We start from the raw sequence: 22,441 nt of genomic DNA on the forward strand, positions 1-22,441 counted from the left end.
GGCGGAGGGTGGAATCACATGACATCAGAGACGCTAACCTCGGGAAGTTGGGCGTCGCGAGGCCTTTCTGGGCCTCGGCTTCCTGGCTGGCTCTGATTGGATGAGTTTCGTCCGGGAGAGACGGGCTCTGTGAGCCTTCAAAGGCGCGTGCGTAAATTTTGGACCGCGATGACTAAGATGTCAGTGCTGGCCAAAGGGGGCGCCGAGAAGCTGAAGGAAAAAAGACGCAGAATGTTGGATTAAAGGAGGCAGGATGGGCCAAATACTCCTATACAGTCCACGCAAAGAGGGGTTGGACGAGCTCGGGTATATCTTTTTTTTCTTCCAGGTTTCTGGGGTAGAAGGGATGAGGCTTAAGAGGTACAGTAGTTTATTTCAAGGTAGGGTTGTTGGTGCTTCTTTTTTTTCAGTTTCACCAAAATCATTTTTTTTCAATTTCAAGAAAATATGCTAGCTAACGTGGGCAGGAAAAAATGAGCTCCAATAGTTTTCCTTTAGCGTTTGGACCTGGCAGCTTTTCCCCAAGTATAAAGCCCTGTTATATAGTATTTGTGCTGCATTCTTTATAGCATGAAAGTGCATTTTTTGCCCAAGCGTCTGAAAGTATTGAAAGAGTCTACCTTTTGCTTTTCTTTTCGACATCAGGTAGGAATCTGATTGGCTTAGAGAAAGTTAATCAATGATTTGAAATAACTAATGATGAATGTTTTCAAATTCTTAAGTAGGGTGCTATGCCTTTGCACTGGGGTTTTCAGTTATGTTACGACAGGGGTCCGGATCCAGACCCCGAGAGAGGGTTCTTCGATCGCGCGCAAGAAAGAATTCAGGGCGAGTTCTCAGTGCTGAGTAAAAGCAAGTTTATTAAGAAACGTAAAGTGGTGAAAGGACAGCTACTCCATAGACAGAGTAGGACATTCCTGAAAGTGAGAGAAGGGACGCATCCACCCTAGGTACAATGCTTGTATATATGGGGAGATGTGCTCTGCTACAAGGGTTTGTGATCAAGGATTAATTTTCTTAATTATTTTGCAAGAATCGATATTATTATCTTTAAAGCAAAATTAGGAATGCCTTTGTCCTCCAGATACCGTGATATCTGGACACTCCCAAGTCTGGGTCTGTTTTAGTAAACATTATTAATTTGTTCCCTTAATCGTAAACATCTAGAGGCGAGGAATGCCTAAATTCTGAGAATTCAGCCCAGCAAGTCTCAGCCTCATTTTCCTGGCCCTCACTCAAAATGGAATCGCTCTGGTTCAAACTCCTCTGACAGTTAGGTTAATTACTTAAATTTTTACTGAAAGATTCCTCTGCTGAAAAGGTAACCATTTAAAAATAGCCAGAGCAATCAGTTCTTAACAAAACCTGCCCTCAGGAGAAAGTATTTTTACCAAAGCCTAGTCTGCTGGGTTTTATCAGAGCCTAAACTACCTGGGAGAAGGGAAATACTCAACTTCAGCCTCCATAAACCATCCTGTTCCACTTAAGTGTGGGAGATTAAGAAGTATTGGCGGGCGCCTGTAGTCCCAGCTACTGGGGAGGCTGAGGCACGAGAATGGCGTGAACCCGGGAGGCGGAGCTTGCAGTGAGCCGAGATCGCGCCACTGCACTCCAGCCTGGGCGATAGAGCGAGACTCTGTCAAAAAAAAAAAAAAAAAAAAAGTATTGGTGGCCAGGCTCAGTGGCTCACGCCTGTAATCTCAGCACTTGGAGAGGTCGAGGTGGGGGGCTCACTTGAGGTCAGGAGTTCAGGACCAGCCTGGCCAACATGGTGAAACCCCGTCTCTACTAAAGTACAAAAAATTAGCTGTGCATGGTGGTGCGCACCTGTAGTCCCAGCTGCTCGGGAGGCTGAGGCAGGGGAATCGCTTGAACCTGGGAGGGGGAGGTTGCAGTGAGCCTAGATCGCGCCACCGCACTCCAGCCTGGCGACAGAGCAAGGCAAAACTCCGCTCAAAAAAAAAAAAAAAAAAAAATTAGCCCGGTGTGGTGGCGCATGCCTGTAATCCCAGCTACTCGGGAGGCCAAGGAATGAGAATCTCTTGAACGTGGGAGGCAGAGGTTGCAATGAGCTGAGATTGTGCCACTGCACTCCAGCCTGGTGACAGAGCTAGACTCCATCTCAAAAAAAAAGGAAGTACTGGTGACTTTCACCATCCACACAGGCTCACTAAAGGCTGAGGCCTAATCATAGGACTATAGAATACTTGCCCTATCCTGTACCTTACCACATACCACTAAAAGCCTACTTACAAGTATTCCTTTTATCCAGTATATCCTGTCTGGTGTCTTAGTTGTTTTCTATTGTTTATGACAGAATACATAAAACTGGGTAATTTATAAAGAAAAGGAACTCATTTTTTATAGTTACGGAGACTGAGAAGTCCAAGGTCAAGGGAGTGCATCTAGTGAGATCCTTCTTGCTGGTGCGGACTCTCTGAAGAGTCCTGAGGCAGCACAGGATATCACATGGCAAGGAGGCTGAGTGTGCTAATGTTCTAGCTAAGGTCTCCTTATAAAGCCACCAATTTCACTCCCATGATAACCCACTAATTCATTAACCCATTAATCCATGAATCTGTGAATGAATTAATCCATTCATGAAAGCGGGGCACACAGGATCCATTTGCCTCTTAAAGGCCCCACCTTTCAATATTGCCACATTGGTGATTAAGTTTCAACATGAGCTTTGGAGGGGACATTCAAACCATAGCATCCAGGTTTCAACAAAAAATTACAAGGCATACTAAAAGGCAAAAAACACTCCTTGAAGAGACTGAACAAGCAGGAGAACTAGAGTCATATATAGCAGGAGTGTTGAAATTATCAGACCAGGACTTTGAAAAAAAAGCCAAGATGAATGTGCTACTGGAGGTAATGGAAAAAGTAGACAACATGCAAGAGCAGATGGAAAATATAAGCAGAGATAGAAATTCCAATAAAGACTCAAAAAGAAATGCTAGAGATCAAAAACACTAACAGAAATGAAGAATGCTCATGATTAATTTCCCCCAAGTTCATGTCTGACAACAAATCACACATCCTGGAAGCTCAGAGAACTCCAAACAGGATAAGTGCTCAATGAACCACACCTAGGCATATCATATTTACACTTTGAAAAATAAAATATTTTTTAAAAATCGTGAAAGAAGCTGAGGGGAGGGGGGAATTATGTATACAGGAGCTAAGATAAGAATTACATTGAATTCTCAAAAACCATGAAAGGAAGAAGAGAGAGGAATAAAATATTTAGAGTGTTGAGAATTTTTTTAAATGCACAAACCTAGAATTCTGTATCCTGTAAAATTATCCTTCACAAGTGAAGCAGTCCACTCCTCATTGATTAGATGCCAAACTCAAAATGGCTAACTTTGGTGAAAGGATCTTGACCTGCTTTTTTCAAACTGGAACTACTTCTTGACATGCATTTTCCTCCTGACTCAACAGTAAAGCTACTTTAGTTCTAAGTGTTTTGATACTACAAGGATGTAGTGGTCAGTAATCAGATCAAGACTTGAAAAAAAAGAGTATTTCATGTAAATATTATTTGGGGGTTACTCAAACAATACCACTGACTTATGCTTTCATGTAAAACATATGCACACATTTTTACAGAAACACTATATGAGGATTGAAATCCCTGAATATCGGTAAATGGAATTGAGAAATATTTTTGTGTAAGAATGATAAGGAAGTTGATCCTGTACTATGAAGGAGGTACAGTTGTTTCATGTAGACTTAAAAATGTTTTAATGTGTTTCATGGCCAGGAGTAGCAGCTCGAGCCCGTAATCCCAGCACTTTGGGAGGCCAGAGGTGGGAGGTTCACCTGGGCCCAGGAATTCGAGAATGGCTTGGGCAATAAAGCAAGACCCCATTTGCTACAAAAAAATAAAAAATAAAAATTAGCCAGGCATGGTGGCATGTGCCTACAGTGCCAGCTACTTGTGAGGCTAAGCCAGGAGAATCCTTTGAGGATATCACATGGCATTCAAGGCTGCAGTGAGCTATGATCACACCACTGCACTCCAGCCTGGGTGACAGAGTGAAACCCTGTCTCAAAAAAAAAAAAGTGTTTTATGTTTTTTATATTGTTTTTAACTAAAGTTATAAAAATGTTTCCAACAAGTTATCTCTCCTTATGTTTTAAGAATCTAAATTATCTCAATGAGTTGAAATAAGGGTGTTAGCAGCTTTCTAATTAGTACTATAAATCTGTCTAAACAAGAGGACATCCTAGTACACAAAATAATGTCACTGTTTCAAACCAGTCTAGACCAAAAAAAAATTTAAAATTTTCAGTCAAAAATGAACATCTGAAGAGAAACTAATTCCTCCTTGAAAACAAAAGTATCTCCAAAATAGAAAAAAATTCAGAATCATTTTATGGTTTAATTGCAATATGTCACTAACAGATGGTGATTCTTCTCTTGGGAAAGATTTAAGTAAAAACTTTGATATAAAACCAAGGTAAAACATACAGTGTTCATGTAGATATACACATGGTATTACATATAGACATTAAATTATACTTATCACTAAGCTAATTTTTAAATTAAAATCAAAGATTTTAAAAAGTGAAGAAGACTTTCTTAGACAAAAAAAAAAAAAAAAAATTGAGGGAATTTGTTGCCAGTAGACCTGCCTTGAACAAGAAATGTTAAAAGAAGTTGTTTTTTTTTTCCTTAGGAGAGAAAGAAAATGATATATGTCAGAAACTCAGATATCCATAAAGAAAGAAAGCATTGGGAAAAGAATAAATGAAGGTATAATTAAATATTTTTTCTAATATTTAATTGATTTAACAGGTAACAGTTTGGTTTGAATAAGAATAGCAACAATGTATTCAATGACATGCTTATATATAAATATATGCTTATATGTAAGGGAAATTAATGATAACAATGATTTAAGGAATGGGAGGGAAGAAATAGAAATATTTTATTATAGGGTACTTACATTACCTGTGAAGTGGTGAAGTGTTATTTGACAGTGGACTTGGTAAATGTATATTGCTAAATATAGGGCAACTACTAAAAAAAGATTTTAGAAAAGTATAATTGATATGCTAAGAAAGGAGAGAAAATGGAATAATATAAAATGCTCAATTAAAACCACAAAAGGCAGGTAAAAAATGTAGAAGACAAAAATAAGAACGAAGAACAAATAGAAATGAAACCATACAATGTCTGATCTCAAACCTTATGTACTTAAACTAGAAATCAATAACAGAAAAATTGCTGGAAAATCCCCAAATACTTGGAGATTAAACAACACACTTCTAGATAACATATGGCTCAAAGAAGAAATCTCAAGGGAAATTTAAAATATTTTGAACTAAATAAAGTGAAAACACACTTGTTAAAATTTATGGGATGTGGTGAAAGCAGTGCTTAGAGGGGATTTTTTTGTTTGTTTGTGTTTGTTTAGTTTTTTTTTTTTTTTTGAGTTGTGGTCTTGCTCTGAAGCCCGGGCTGGTGTGGGAATGCAGTGGCATAATTATACCTCACTGCAGCCTCAAACTGCTGGCTTCATGCTATACTCCCACCTTGGTCTCCCAACATGCTGGGATTACAAGCATGAGTCACCATGCCAGGCGAAGACAGAAACTTGTAGCATCAAATACATATTTTAGAAAAGAAGAAAACTCTAAAAATCAATAATCTAAGCTTCCACTTTAGGAAACTAGAAAAAGAAAATTTAAATTCAAAGTAAGAAAAATAAAAGATATAATAAGAATTAGAGCAGAAATCAATAAAATTGAAAATAGGAAATCAATAGTGAAAGAAGACCAAAAGTTGGTTATTTGAAAACAGCAAAATTGGCTAGCCTCTAGCTAGGCTAAGAAGAAAAGAGAGAAGACTCAAAAATTACTAATATCAGCTGCACTAATGAATTACTAATGGATAGCCTGTATCTATTTAAAAAATCAGATCAATAATTAATAATTTTCTAGGCTGGATGCAGTGGCTCATGGTTGTAATCCCAGGGACTTTGGGAGGCTGAGGCAGGCGGGTCATCTGAGGTCAGGAGTTAGAGACCAGCCTGGCCAACATGGTGAAACCCCACCTCTACTAAAAATACAAAAATTAGCCATGCATGGTGGTAGGCACCTGTAATCGCAGCTACTCGGGAGGCCGAAGCAGGAGAATTGCTTGAACCTGGGAGGTGGAGGTTGCAGTGAGCCAAGATCGCGCCACTGCACTCCAGCCTGGGTGACAAGAGCGAGATTTGGTCTCAAAGTAAATAAATAAATAAAATAATAATAATAATTTTCTGAAAGAGAAAACACCAGGTTCTGACGGGTTCACTGGTGAATTCTACCAAACACTTAAGGAAGAGATTATACCAATTCTGTATAGTCTCTTTCAGAAAATAGAACCTGAGGGAATACTTCATCACTCATTCTATAAGGCCAGCATTACACTAATGCCAAACCAAGACAAAGACATTACAAGAAAAGAAAACTATAGACCAATATCTCTCATGACCATAGATGCAAAAATTCTCAACAAAATGTTAGCATATCAAATCCAGCAACATATAGAAAGAATTATACACCATAGCCAAGTGGGATTTATTCTAGGCATTCAAGGCCGATTCCACATTGGAAAAACAATGAATATAATCCATCACATCGACAGGCTAAAGAAGAAAAGCTATGTTTGTAGACCAATAGATGCAGAAAAAAGCATTTGACAAAATCTAACATTGATTCATGATAAAAACTCTCAACAAACTAGGAATAGGGGAAAACTTCCCAACTTGATAAAGACTGTCTACAAAAAATCCTACAGCTAACATCGTACTTGCTGGTGAGAAACTTGAGGATTTTCCCACTAAGATCAAGAACAAGGCAGGGATGTCCCCTTCTTACCATTCCTTTTGAGCATCATACTGAGAGTTGTAGCTAATGCGGTTAGACCAGAAAGAAAATGAAGGGTATACTAATTGGGATGGGAGGGTGAAAACAACTGTCTTTGTTTGCACATGATGTGATTGTCTATGTAGGAAATCTGAAGGAATGGACAAAAAAGCCCTCCTGGAACTAATAAGTGATTATAGTAAGTTTGCAAGATACAATGTTAATGCACAAAATTCAATCACTTTCCCCTATACCAGCAACAAACAAGTAGAACTTGAATTTAAAAACACAATATCATTTACACCAGCGTCTCCAAAATGAAATACATAGCTATAGTCTAACAAAATATGTACAAGATCTATATGAAGAAAACTATAAAACTTTGTTGGAGAAATAGTCCATGTTCATGGATGGGTAAACTCAGAATTGTTAAGATGTCAGTTTATCCCAACAATCTACAGATTGAATGCAATGAAAATCCCAGCAAATTATTTTGTGGCTATTGACAAACTGATTCTAAAGTTTATATGGAGAGGCAAAAGACCCAACTCAGTTTTGAAGGAGCAGAACCAAATTGGAAGACTGACACTACCTGACTTTAAGACTTATGCCACAGTAATCAGAGAACATGATACTGATGAAAGAATAGATGAATAGATCAATAAAACAGAATAGAAAGCATAGAAAAGACCTACATAAATTTAGTCAACTGATTTTTTTTGTTTGTTTTTTTGAGATGGAGTCTCACTCTGTCACCCAGGCTGGAGTACAGTGGCACAATCTCGGCTCACTGCAACCTCCGCCTCCTGGCTTCAAGTGATTCCCCTGTCTCAGTCTTCCAAGTAGCTGGGACTACAGTTGCACACCACCACGGCCAGCCAATTTTTGTATTTTTAGTAGAAATGGGGTTTCACCATGTTGGTCAGGCTGGTCTCAAACTCCTGACGTCAGGTGATCCACCCATCTCAGCCTCCCAAAGTGCTGGGATTACAGGCGTGAGCCACGGTGCCCTGCCTAATTGTTGACAAATGAGTAAAGGCAATACAATGGAGCAAAAGTAGTCTTTTCAACAAGTTGTGGTGGAACAACTGGACATCCACATGCAAGAAATGAATCTAGACACAGAGCCTTTACAAAGATTAACTCAAAGTGGATCATAAACCTAAATGTAAAATGTGGAACTATAAAGCTTCTAGAATATAGGAGAAAATCTAAGATGAACTTGGGTATGGTGATGACTTTTTAGATATCACACTAAGAGCATGGTCCCTGAAAGAAATAATTGATAAGCTGGACTTCATTAAAATTTAAAATTTCTGCTTTGCCAAAGACAACTGTAAAGAGAATAAGACAAGCCACAAATTGGGAGAAAATATTTGCAAAAAACACGTTTGATAAAGGATTGTTACCCAAAATATACAAAGAATTCTTAAAACCCAGCAATAGAAAATGAACAACCTGATTTTAAAATGTGTAAAAGACCCGAACAGACACCTCACCAAAGAAGGTAAACAGATGGCAAGTAAAGATAAAGAAATGTTCAAAATCATATATCATTAGGGAATTGTAAATTAAAACAACAAGTATTACACACCCATTAGAATGAACAAAATCCAGAACACTGACAACACCAAATGCAAGTGAGGATGTGGCACAACAGGAGCTCTCATTCATTGCTGGTGAGAATCCAAAATGGTACAGCTACTTTGGAAGATTGTTTGGCAGTTTCTTACAACACTAAACATACTGCTAACATACAGTCTAGCAGTCATGTTCCTTGGTATTTATTTAAATGAATTGAAAACTATGTCCACACAAAAATCTGAGCAAAGATGTTTATAGCAGCTTTATTCATAATTGCTAAAACTTGGAGGCAATCAAGATTATCAAGATGTTTGTTAGTAAGTGAATGGATAAATAAGCCATGGTATATCCAGACTATGGAATATTATTCAGCACTAAAAAAAGTGAACTATCAAGCTATGAAAATATATGTAGGAACCTTAGCAGCAAATTGCTGAGTGAAAGAAGCCATTTTCTGAAAAGGCCACATACTGTATGATTCTAACTATATGACATTTTGGAAAAGGCAAAACTATGGATATAACTATAACAAAACTATGGATATAGCAGGAGAAGTAGGCAGAGCACAGAGGATTTTTAGGGCAGTGTCACTGTTCTATACAATAGTGTATTACTATGGTGAATACGTATCATTATACATTCATGAAAACCCATAGACTGCACAACACCAAGAGTGAACTCCAATGTAAACTGTGGACTTTGGATGACAAAAATATGTCAGCCTTAGTTCATCAACTGTACTTAGTTCAACCAATGTGCCACTATGGTTAAACTGGAATTTTAAGGGACCAGAATACCCAAAACAAAAGAATAAAGTTGGAGAACACACATTTTCAAAACTTACTACAAAGCTGCAGCAACTAAAATAGTGTGGTATTGGCATAGGATACTATATATAGATCAATGGAACAGAATTGAGAGTCCAGAAATAAAACCATACATCTGAGGCCAACTGATTTTCAATGGTTGTCAAGACAATTCAATGGGTGAAAGAATAGATTTTTTCAACAATTGGTGTTGGGACTTGGCAAAAAATGAAATTGCACCCCTACCTCACAGAATATACAAAAATTAACTCAAATGGATCAAAGTCCTAAATGTAAGAGTTAAACTATAAAATTTTTAGAAAAAGCCTAAGAATTCCTGACCTTGGTTTAGACAATTATTTATTGGACCTGACAACAAAATCACAAGTGACAAAAGAAAAAAATAGACAACTTGTACTTCATCAAAATTAAAAAGTTTTATGCTTCAAAAGACAATATCATGAAAGTAAAAAGATAACCCATAGATTGAAAGAAAATAATTGCAAATCATATATCTGATAAAATATTTATATCCAAAATAGATAAATCTTACAACCCTAAAACAAAGACAAATAACCCATTGAAAATGGGAAAATGATTTGAATAGACATTTCTCCAAGGAAGATATAAATGGCTGATAAGCTTATACAAAGTTATTCAACATTATTAGTCATTAGGGAAATGCAAATCAAAATTACAGATCCACTTCATGCCCACTAAGATGATTAAAATAAAAAAGACAATAACAATTGTTGTGAATATGTTGAGCTATTGAAACCTTCATACATTGCTGGCAGAAATTTGAAATGGTGTGACCATTTTGGAAAACAGTCTGGTAGTTCCTTAAAATGTTAAACATAGAATGAACATTTGACTTAGCAGTTTCACTTTTTTTTTTTGAGACGGAGTCTTGCTCTGTCGCCCAGGCTGGAGTGCAGAGGCGCGATCTCGGCTCACTGCAAGCTCCGCCTCCCAGGTTCACGCCATTCTCCTGCCTCAGCCTCCTGAGTAGCTAGGACTACAGGCACCCACCACCACGCCCGGCTAATTTTTTGTATTTTTAGTAGAGACGGGGTTTCACTGTGTTAGCCAGGATGGTCTCGATCTCCTGACCTCGTGATCCGCCCGCCTCGGCCTCCCAAAGTGCTGGGATTACAGGCGTGAGCAGTTTCACTTCTAAGTATTTACCCAACAGAAATGAAAGCATATGTCCAAAAATGAAGGATATGGCAACATTCATAATAGCATTATTCATAATAGCCCCAAAGTGAGAACAACACAAATGTGCATCAACTGATGAATAGATAAACAAAATGTGGCAAATCCATATAACGAAGTATTATTAATCAATAAAAAGGAATTAAGTACATGCTACAACATGTACTATGAGATGAGCTTTGAAAGGATTATGCTAAGTGAAAGAAGCCAGTCACAAGAGGCCATATATTGTATGATTCCATGTATACTGTATATACCAAATAGATAAATCTGTAGAGACAGAAAGTAGTTTAGTGGTGTGTGGATGTTTTTATTCTGGGGAGTGATGAAAATTTTTCTAAAATTACATGGTGGTGATAATTGCATAATTCTGTGAATATATTGAAGCCATTGAATTGCACACTTTTAAATGGTGGGTTTTGTGGCTTATAAATTGCATATCAATTAAGCTGTAAAAAACTGGCAGATACACTTCATAAAGCATAGGTATTATGATCAATAAGGTAAATAGTATTTTCTAAAATCTGAGAAGCAAACTTTGGTTTTTATATGCAAAAATAAACTGGTTAAATTTTGTAGCACTTCTGTATAGCAAGGTCATCATTATTATAGATATATTGTGATAGATACAGTTCCTGACTCATGTGACTTTAAAAAAGATTCATGACAAGCAGTTTCAAAGTGTCAAATTTTGGCGGGGCACCGTTGGCTCATGCCTGTAATCTCGGCACTTTAGGAAGCCGAGGCAGGCGGATCACAAGGTCAAGAGATCGAGACCATCCCGGCCAACATTGTGAAACCCCGTCTCTACTAAAAATACAAAAATTAGCTGGCTCTGGTGGTGCGTGCCTGTAGTCCCAGCTACTCGGGAGGCTGAGGCAGGAGAATCGCTTGAACCCCGGAGGCGGAGGTTGCAGTGAGCTGAGATCACACCACTGCACTCCAGCCTGGGCGACAGTGTGAGACTCTGTCTCGAAAAAAAAGAAAAACAAACAAAAAAACCAAGTGTCAAATTTTTTTGACAAATTTATCCCCACCAAGTGTCAAATGTTACTGATTTGCTAGTAAGTATGCCAGCAATGTGGCATGAAAAAGTGCATGTGATCAGAGGGTATGAAAATTGTATGATCAGAGAGGGTATGAGAAACGCATATGATCAGAGAGGGTATGAGAAGCACCTGTGATCAGAGAGGGTGTGAGAAACACCTATGATCAGAGAGGGTGTGAGAAGCGTGTACGATCAGAGAGGGTGTGAGAAGCGCATGCGATCAGAGAGGGTGTGAGAAGCGCATAGGATCAGAGAGGGTCTGAGAAGCCCGTACGATCAGAGAGGGTCTGAGAAGCCCGTATGATCAGAGAGGGTGTGAGAAGCGCATGCGATCAGAGAGGGTGTGAGAAGCGCATGCGATCAGAGAGGGTGTGAGAAGCACACACAATCAGAGAGGGTCTGAGAAGCCCGTATGATCAGAGAGGGCGTGAGAAGCGCGTCCGATCAGAGGGTATTAGAAGCGTGTACGATCAGAGAGGGTATGAGAAGTACGTACAATCAGAGAGGTTCTAGAGTGGGGAAACTGAGTGCTTACGTAACAAGAAAGTGTTTTTTTAAGTATGAAAGAATGTGGTTTCATTTCACAAGGTCATGCAAATATCATATCCACATCAGTTATTATGAAAGAAGTCGGTAGCAGTACAGTCTGAGATGGTGTGTGTACTATCAGAAGAATTAAAATAGCACATTTAAGAAGCAAGTTTTAAGCCTATATTTGTGGACCATAGGAACAATAAACTTTCATCCCCCAGTGGTAGAGTTCAATAGGGCCAACTGATATGAAAGCATGCAATAGCATTTAAAAAAAATCTGACCAGGCGTGGTGGCTCACACCTGTAATCCCAGCACTTTGGGAGGCTGAGGTGGGCAGATCACGAGGTCAGGAGCTTGAGACCAGCCTGGCCAACACAGTGAAACCCCGTCTTTACTAAAAATACAAAAAATTAGCTGGGCATGGTGGCGGGCACTTGTAATCCTCGCTACTTGGGAGGCTGAGGCAGGAGAATCACTTGAACCCGGGAGGCAGAGGCTGCAGTGAGCTGAGACTGCATCACTGCTCTCTAGCCCGGGTGACAGTGTGAGACTCTGTCTCAAAAAAATAAATAAACAAAATAAATAAATAAATAAATCTGTTGTTGCACAACAGCAAAATTTAATGGTCTAAAGTAATAACCACTTTATTATTTCACAATTCTATGGTTGACTGGGCTCTCCACAATGGTTTTTCTCCTCTGTGTGATGTTGGCATAGGCTCCTGTCATTTGTGGGCTTGATTAGTTTGGAATGTCCAAGATGGCTCACTCAGATGGCTGACATTTGATGTTTGCTACTGGCTGCTGGCTATTGGCTGGGAGCCCACCTGGAGCTATTAGCCAAAGCTTACTTACATGTGGCTACTTAATATGTGGCCTCTCCATGTGGCTTGGGCTTCTCAGAACATGGTAGCTGGATTCTGAGAGACAGCATCCCAAGAGTAAGCTCGAAGAGGTAAAATTGGAAGCTGTCAACTGGCATGATGCCCACTTCTGCCACATTCTTTTGGTTAACCAATTCACAGATTCAGCCCAGAGATAAGAGGAGGGGGAAAATATTCCACTGCTCAATGCAAATAATCACAAAGAATTTATGGTCATTTAAAAACTATCACAAGTGCCAACAGAAATCAGAAGCAGAGCACAATGCAACCAGTTTTAATTTTAAACAGATAATTACCAGTAATTTTTCTCAAGCTGCAAAAATTCAAAACCGTGCAATTCACCCATTTTAAAGTTTGAGACCAAAGTTTTTCTTTGAAAGCTTCATTAAAAACAAATCATAAAATTACTATGTAGAAAGACCTGAGAAGTATTATATTTAAACATAAACAGTATAAAATTTGGCTTTCTTTCAACAAAGAATTTTTAAAAATCAATGACATTATTGTGCATAGTACATTTGTTTTCTTTTAACATGTAAAAACAGACTCCATTAACAATTACAGATCTAACATTTGCGGTTTCAGCTGCTTGCAAATGGCTCTGAAAGTCATGGAGTATTTGAATTACAAGCTTTGAGGCTGATGTGTAGTGCCATCAGATCACTTATCTTGTGAATGAGCTTAGTTTTGTATCTGGCATTTGCAACTTCTTGGAATTTGTTTTATTCTACATGTTATCATTTGTATTAATAAGTGATTAAATTTGTTTCTTTGTGGTAAATAATTCTCAAGAGGAAAAAAAATATGTTACAGAGCCAAAGTGTGACAGTAGAAAGCCAAAAGCCTCTACAAATGTTGAGATACTCATGGATATGAGTGGTTCAACATGGTGAAACCCTGTCTCTACTAAAAATACAAAAATTAGTTGAGCGTGGTGGCATGCACCTGTAATACCAGCTACTTGGGAGGCTGAGGCAGGAGAATCGCTTGAATCTGGGAGGTGGAGGATGCAGTGAGGCGAGATCATGCCACTGCACTCCAGCCTGGGTGACAGAGCAAGACTCTGTCTCAGGAAAAAAAAAAAAAGTCTCTGAGGTCACTAATGTCAAGAATCCAGTGTACTATACAAGGGGACTTCAAAAAGTTTTTGAAAGATGAAATTAAAAGATAAAAATTAAAAATGTAAATGTATTTCTCAAAATAACTCCATCATGCTCAAGATAGTTTTGTAAGCAATGATAGCTACTTAGTCCACCCCTAAAGAACTGAGAATCCTGGAAATTTAACCAAGTCAATGCAGTCTTTTTTACACAATTAACTGAACTAAAATAGGGGCCTTTTCAACATTTTTTAGGATTAGAAAACAAAAGGAAGTCAGAAGGGGCAAAATCAGGACTGTAAGGCAAAAACCTAGTGATTTCCCATTGAAACTTTTGCAAAATTGCCCCTGTTTGATGAGAGGAATGAGCACGAACATTGTCATGGTAGAGAAGGACTCTACTGAAGCTTTTCCAGGCATTTTTTTTTAAAACTAAAGCTTTGGCTAACTTTCTTAAAACACTCATAATAAGCAGATCTAATTGTTCTTTGGCCCTTCAGACAGTCAACAAGCAAAATGCCTTGGGCATCCCTGAAAATTTTTGCCATGACCTTTGCTCTTGACTGGTCTGCTTTTGCTTTGACTGGACTACTTCCATCTCTTAGTAGCCATTGCTTTGATTGTGCTTTGCCTTTTGGATTGTACTGGTAAAGCCATATTTCATTTCCCATTACAATTCTTCAAAGCAATACTTCAGGATCTTGATCCACATACTTTTTTTTTTTTTTTTTGAGACAGAGTCTCACTCTGTTGCCCAAACTGAAGTGCAGCAGCAGCAGCAGCACAATCTTGGCTCACTGCAAGCTCCGCTTCCCAGGTTCAGGCAATTCTCATGCCTCAGCCTCCTGAGTAGCTGGGACTATAAGCATACACCACCATGCCTGGCTAATTTCTGTATTTTTAGTAGAGTTGGGGTTTCACCATGTTGTCCAGGCTCATCTCGATCTCCTGACCTTGTGATCTACCCGCCTTGGCCTCCCAAAGTGCTGGGATTACAGGTGTGAACCACTGCAAAAATTTTTATAATTTTTTTCTAAAAAATTGATGTGGGTGGTCTGCCGCCGTGAGTTTCATCTTCAACTTGTCTTGTTCCTTCCTAAAAGGATTGATCCATTTGTAAACTGCTGATTTCCTTGGGGCGTTGTCCCCATAAACTTCCCATAAAGCATCAGTGATTTCACCATTCTCCCACCCATGCCCCACCATGAAGTCGATGTTTGTTTTTGTTTCAATTTCAGTAGCATATTGCTCTGATAGGGATCTTTTTAAAGCTGATGTCTTATTCTTTTTACTGCCTCAAACTAGACCTTGTTCATACATGTCGTAACAAGCTGGTACAAGTTTATTTTGGTGCAAAATAATCTTAAAATCCATATACACATTTTTCATAATGCACTTTTTTTTTGTTTTTGAGACAGGGCCTCTGCTCTGTTGCCCAGGCTGGCGTGCACTGGTACAGTCATAGCTCCCTGCAGCCCTGATCTCCTGGGCTTAGCAGTCCTCCAGCTTCAGCCTCCTCAGTAGCTGGGACAACAAGTATGCACCACCATGCCTGGCTAATTTATTTGATTTTTAGCAGAGACAAGGCCTCACTATGTTGTCCAGGCTGCTCTCAAACTCCTGGGTTCAAGCAATCCTTCTGCCTCCGCCTCCTGAGTAACTAGGACTACAGGCACATGCCACTGCATCTGGCTGACTTATGTATTTATAGAGGTGGAGGTCTCGCTTTGTTGCCCTTGTGCTGAGATTGCAGGTGTGAGCCACCATGCCTGACCTGTTCAACTTTTATGTGCCAGATACTGTATCATGCCAGTTACAGAGATCAAAGACTCAATCAGTCTTCAAGAAGCTGTATAGTTCTACAGATAATAAGCAATAAAACAAAACAAAACAAAATTATAAATCAAGCAGGACTCAGGGTTCTGGCTTCTGCAGCCGAATAAGTACCTAAGATATACAGATGGATGAGATTTGGGGAGTATCATTTTGGTTTGGAGTATATTAAATCATGAGGGACTCATGGGATATCAAGTTGGAGATGTCTAACTTGGAAATGGGCCTTATGAGGGGTCACAGCTAGACATGTTGTCATTGGCATATAGTCATTGGCAGTTAAAGCCATGAGGGTGAATAATGTTTTCCCCAGAGGGAAATAGAAAGAAGAAAAATATGTTTCACTTGGTTTGATTTGGGGGTTAGGGTGTTGGTTTTTGTCTTTATTTTTTCCTCTTAAATGTTTGATGGAAGGCTTGTAATAGAACTGAATAGCATGAGGAAGTGAGACTGAATTCACTGAAGCTCGGATAGAGTATAGGAGATTTTTGAATGAGAAAAGACCCTTAGCTAGTGGAAGCTGGGTGGTTAAGTTTCATGGAGTAGCTTCAAGGAGCACACAGGAAAAATCTTTTCACCGAGAGACACCAAAGGAGCTGAGGACAATTTAGCTTGACTGGAAGAATACAGGCAGTGCTACAGTATGAAAGATGCTGAATACCTTTAGAACTAGTCATAACTAATGGGAGCTCTACACTGAATGACATTTCCCATTCTTGTGAAAAAGAGGATGCTACTTTTAACATTTAGAATTTTCTACAGTGCTTTGTTTGAGCAGACTGGAAGATGTGAAGATGGAAGTCTTCCAGTTTTCCACATGTTAAAACAGAAAAGAAAGTGGGGGACCTTGATTGTTTTGTGTTTTCTACAGTGCCTTGAGTAGTGCCTTGCACAGAATAAACACTCAGTTTATGTTTTAATATGAATTGATGACATTTATTAGCTAGGAATTGGCCATCAATAAGATACTTATTGATAAAAGAAACTTCTTGTATTAGCTAGCTAAAAAAGGAAAGAATGGATATAATTTTGCTCTTTTCATATAAGAATTATCTATTCTTTAACCTGTATAATTTTTTCCAGTTGCTTAGTGCTTTTGCAGCACTTATTTTTAGTGTAATATGTTTCATGTTTCTCAGGAATGTGGTGGAACACCTTGGTCAGCAGAAGGGAAAATAGGGGTAGCAGTAAGATTTACTAAAAAGAGTGTAATAATTTTTAGTGTAGCTTTTTTCCTTCCTTTTTTTTCACCATTTCTTCCCCTCCCTTCTTCCTCCTCATAAACCCTTTCACCCTCCCCACAAGAAGACAATACATGTTAGCAACTTAATATGAATTCTGCCATACTTTTCCTCTATGGTCATAAATCATAAACGTGGCACACACATATATATGTGTTTGTGTGTGTGTATCCATATATGTAATGGTGTTTTTCTGGCACTGTTGAACAAATGGTAATGTATACACATTTTTTTTTTCTGTATCTTACCTTTCTCATTCAACAATATCTTCAGGATAATCCTCTAAAATCCCATTTCATCTTTCCCCTGTGGCATCCACTTTATGCTCAGGGTTTTGCTACTAGAACATTGAGGTCCTTGTAGATATTTTTAACATAATCATACTTTTATTTCTTTGGAATAAATTCCCATGAGTAGAATTGTTGGGCTGAGGAGTATATGTATTTTTAATTTTAATAGATTTATCAGAGTGATTTTCAAAAAGATTATAATGCTTAATGCTCCCACTAGCAACTTATGAAAGTACTTTTCCTTCACTTTCTCACCAGAAACAAGCAACAATTTTCATAGGTTCTCTTAATTTTTGCTAGTCCGATAGGAATAAGATTTCATTCTTACTTTAACTTGCATTTCCCTGAGTGCTAATGAATTTGAACACTTTTCATATGTTTGTTGGCTATTTCAATTTGTTCTTCTGCTATCTAACTTTATGGTGTTGTTTTTCTTTTTTTTATTGTCAATTTGTAAGAGCTCTTTTTCATTTTCTTGTATAGTTAAACACGTCTATTTTAAAAATAGCTACTTGGCTTCTAGTCTTGGCTTTGAAGTTTTTATCTGCTTGTAGGAGACTTTATTGAATGATTTTAATTTTTTTACACTTAAGTCTTTAATATAGAGAGAATTAGTTTTTACATATGGTATAAGATGCAGATCTTCTTTTGTACTAAACTCAGCCCAAACTCCTCTCCAGACCTTCACCTGGGGTAGAGAGCTTGCTACCTCCTAATTGTGTTAAAATACCACATAAATTTTTATTATACTCAGGAGGGGGTCCTATAGCCAGGACACCTTATATTTATTTAGTGTATTAGTCCGTTTTCATGCTGCTGATATAGACATACCTGAGACTGGGAAGAAGAAGAGGTTTAATGGACTTACAGTCCCACAGGGCTGGGGAGGCCTCACAATCATGGCAGAAGGCAAGGAGGAGCAAGTCGCATCTTCAGTGGATGGCGGCAGGCAGAGAGAGAGCTTGTGCAGGGGAGCTCCTTTTTATAAAACCATCAGATCGCATGAGACTTACTCACTATCATGAAAACAGCACGAGAAAGACCCGCCCCCATGATTCAATTAGCTTCCACTGGGTCCCTCCCACGACACGTGGGAACTGTGGGAGTAACAATTCAAGATGAGGTTTGGGTGAGGACACAACCAAACCATATCAATTAATTCAGTCTCAGAAGAAATCTTTCCAGAAAGTCAAACTGATGCTCTACTTTTGGCCTAGAATTCTGGTAGAGGCAAGAATGTAAACATTCCACATTAGTCTCCTCTTTATTTTGTCTTTTTTTTTTTTTTGGTTGGATTTTATTTTTTGTTTTCTATAAGGTCTTAGTAACTTACATAATTCCCCTGCTTTCACTGACTTTATTCTATTTTTGTTAACTAACCTTACATTTCTCCCTCTTCTAAATCATTTTCCTTATGAAAATGATTTATTTATTTATATTGCCCACTCAACAATCCTTAGTCCTACCAAAGGACTTTTTTTGGAAGTCTTTTAGGAATGCTGGAACTTAACATATGTACTATACCCATTGTTATCTGTTTTATTATATTATAAAATTCTATCTTAGCTTTTCATTTTTAATACTCACTTTTACCTCAAGTTTGATAAAAATTACATAATAAATAAAAATTACATAATAATAAATTGACCATAATAATATGGTCAATTTAACATATTTTCAAGAAATTGGCTGAGACATTTTTCAAGCTTGTGAACATAATTTTTTCAACATTGCAAAAACCTAGTAACTAAACGAAGCTGGTAGATAATAACCATTGCACATTTAATCTTTAAACATATTAAACATCACATTTGGATTCTTAAAAAATTTATTTTTGTGCATTGCCTTACAATACATGTTTATATTTTAAGTGTTTCTATTGTAAAATGATAAGACTTGCTTAAGGACCACGTGGTGTAATAGCAAATTGAACTTGGTCACGAACTTCTACTTTAAACCCAGTTCATGGCACTTACTCATTTCCTTACTCAGGAAAATTATCTCCTCTGAATCTGTGCTCCCATGTATAAAATAGGAATAAAAATGTTTATGGAATTTAGTTTTAGAGACAATTTAATTAGTTAAAAAGAAAGAGAAAAGAAAACAATCCCACTGTCAATGTATATTACTTTTTTGCATATTTCCTTCTGGTTTTTGCCCCTATGTATATCTATTTTACTGTGTATTTATGAGTATGGTATATGTGTATATTTAACACGTTTATTTAGGTCAAATAAAAAATTTAACACATTTATTAGGCTGTTCAGTATCGAGCAATAAAAAAGCATATAATCTTAAATAGATTTTTAGTTTTCTCATAACAAATAAGTCAACTTATTTGCATTTCAAATTGCAGTTCCTGGCTGATGCTGATTTTGCTGGTCCAGGGAGCACACTTTGAGGTCACTGATCCCTAGATAATTGTTTCCAAAATCCCCTTCACTTTTTGTCATATGAGTTATATGAAAAACAGCATGTATTTTTTAATATTGACTGTTTATGAAACAACAAATCTTTTCCTATTATATGCCTTCTGAAAGTGACTTTTCAGTTTGTTATTTTTAAGCTGCAAGATGCATTTGATATTATTTTATGTAATTTTATTATCTTATATAATTTTATAATTTTAAAATTAGAGACCCTGATTAATGCCTCATTTTCTGATTTTTATTATGTATTCTATTTTTTCTCGTTAGGCTGACAGAATAGATAAGAAGATTTCAGCAGGTAGATACGAGAGAAGGGATATTTAGAGGTAATGAGGTAGAGTGGAAAACACAGACAAGCTGATTTGAACTCAGTAATAATCCTTTAATAACTTGGATAATATACTTAACTTTCTCAGCTTCACTTTTCTTACCCATAATACAGCTAATAATACCCACCTTAGAGGGTTGTTAAAAAGATAAGATAACATATATGATGGTTGCTAGCCATGCGTGGTCTATAGTAGGCACTCAATGAGTAATAGGTGAGGTAATGTTGTTACTGTTATTAAGCAATGAGAAGTTCAAGTTTGAAATTGTTTTTTATTTCAACATTATAATTCATGTATATTGCAATAAATCTTGATAAAAATAAAGGTATAATACCCATCAAACTAATAAAAAACATTTTCTAGGTTGAAAAATGACAGATGCAATTTGTTCAAAAAAGAAAATGTATGGAGGAGAATATTCAGACAGTGATGACAGGAAACAATAGAGATTACACAAGATCGGAGTAAAATGTTCATAATTGTTAAAGCTGGGGGGTAATCACATGGGAATTTATGATACTATTGTGTCTATTCTTATGTATGCCTGAACGTTTTCATAATAAAAAGTTTCAGGCTGGGTGCAGTGGCTCATGCCTGTAATTCCAACCCTTTGAGAGTCCAAGGCAGGAGGATTGCTTGAGCCTAGGAATTTAAAACCAGCCTGGGCAGCATAGTGAGACCCTGCCTCTTCAAAAAAATTTAAAAATTAGCTGGGTAGGCTGGGTGGGCTGGGTGTGGCGGCTCATGCCTGTAGTCTCAGTACATTGGAAGACTGAGGCTGGTGGATCACTTGAGCTCACGAGTTTGAGACCAGCCCAGGCAACATGACAAAACCCCATTTCTACAAAAAATACCAAAAAAAAAAAAAAGAAGGAAGGAAGGAAAAGAAAAAATTAACTGCATGTGGTGGGTTACGCCTGTAGTCTCAACTACTTGGGAGGCTGAGTTGGGAGAATCGCTTGAACCCAGGAGGTGGAGGTTGCAGTGAGCCAAGATCATGCCACTGCACTCCATCCTGGGTGACTGCAGTGAGACCTTGTCTCATAAAAACAAAAAAACCCCACAAGATTATTTTAAAATCAATGCTCTCATTTAACAAACATTTTTTGAGCATTTATCAAGTGCCTTGCTCTACATGGAACTGTACTTCAATCCTGTTGCTGTTACTGAGGTGTGAAGGAAGTGTGGAGCATAGGAGGAAGGGTTTACTATCAATGGATTGAGGGTATGTGGAAAGAATCAGGAAAAGCTTTATAATGTTGAAGATATGGGCTTTGAAGAACGAGTGGGGTTTGGTTGGATGGAAATGAGATTAGAATGGGTATTCCAGTGAGAGAACAATCTAAACAAAGGCACAGCGATATGAAAGTCCTGGCATTTTCAATGATTGATGCCTTTTCTCATATGCAGGCCTGTGGGAGCTGAGGCTGGAAGGACCTTGTATGTCATGCTGAGAAGTCTGGACTACATGTCTTCAGCTGAAGGTTTTTGAGTAGGAGAGGGATGTGATTGGATATGTGTTGTACAAAGATAACTTTGCTTTTTAAGAAAACAACTTTATTGAGGTATAATTGATACACAATAAACTACACATACAATTGCTGAGTTTGGACATATGCACATACCTGTAAAACTATCAACACAATCGAGGTAATAGAGATAAGAAAGATAACTTTGATTACGAGTTTGAGAAAAATCAGAAGGATAAGACGCTAGAGACAGACTTGTTAGGATACTCTTAGAACCTATGATTGAAATAAGAACTAATTTAAGGACTTTATGAGTATTGGCAGTAGAAATGGAAGAGTGAAGACAAGTTCAAGACATTTTCTCGGTGGAAATTTGACCTAAGATTGAAGTAGGGAGCTATACTGTCCTCCACAGTGTAAACTAAGTTGCTATGAGTCATATAAAATAGCAGTAACTAGAATTTTTTTTTCCGCTTCTACTGAAAGCATTTAAAGAATGGTTTTTCTCACCTGTGCATCTTTTCTTCAAGTTCATGGTTCAGCTTTATAAAGACTAGTATTGTGCTTTCTGGGGCTGTTTTCTTTTATTGATCCATTCATTCCCCCTCACCTTTCTCCTTTCTTCCTTTTGTGTGTGTGTCCATCCACACACACTCCTTTCTTTTGAACAAAAAATAATTTACTTTCTTAAGACTTACTTGTGGATATAAAATCATCATTATCTTTTGGGCTTAACATTTAAGACAATTTCATACATGTGAAGCTTAAAACCTATTTCCCCAAATATTTTGCATTATTAGATTTTGGGGGGTAG

At 37.7% G+C, this 22,441-nt stretch overlaps 1 long non-coding RNA gene across 1 annotated transcript; it reads left to right on the forward strand.

The window, feature by feature from the left end:
• The first annotated feature begins 88 nt into the window (after window positions 1–88).
• On the forward strand, window positions 89–22,420 carry LOC115831744. Its single transcript, XR_004027227.1, has 3 exons — window positions 89–306; window positions 4,689–4,765; window positions 21,569–22,420. It is a non-coding gene; the product is annotated as an uncharacterized LOC115831744 (long non-coding RNA).
• The last annotated feature ends 21 nt before the right edge of the window (window positions 22,421–22,441 follow it).

Source organism: Nomascus leucogenys, chromosome 20 (genome assembly GCF_006542625.1).
Source record: "Nomascus leucogenys isolate Asia chromosome 20, Asia_NLE_v1, whole genome shotgun sequence".
In the NCBI taxonomy this organism is placed as follows: Eukaryota; Metazoa; Chordata; class Mammalia; order Primates; family Hylobatidae; genus Nomascus; species Nomascus leucogenys.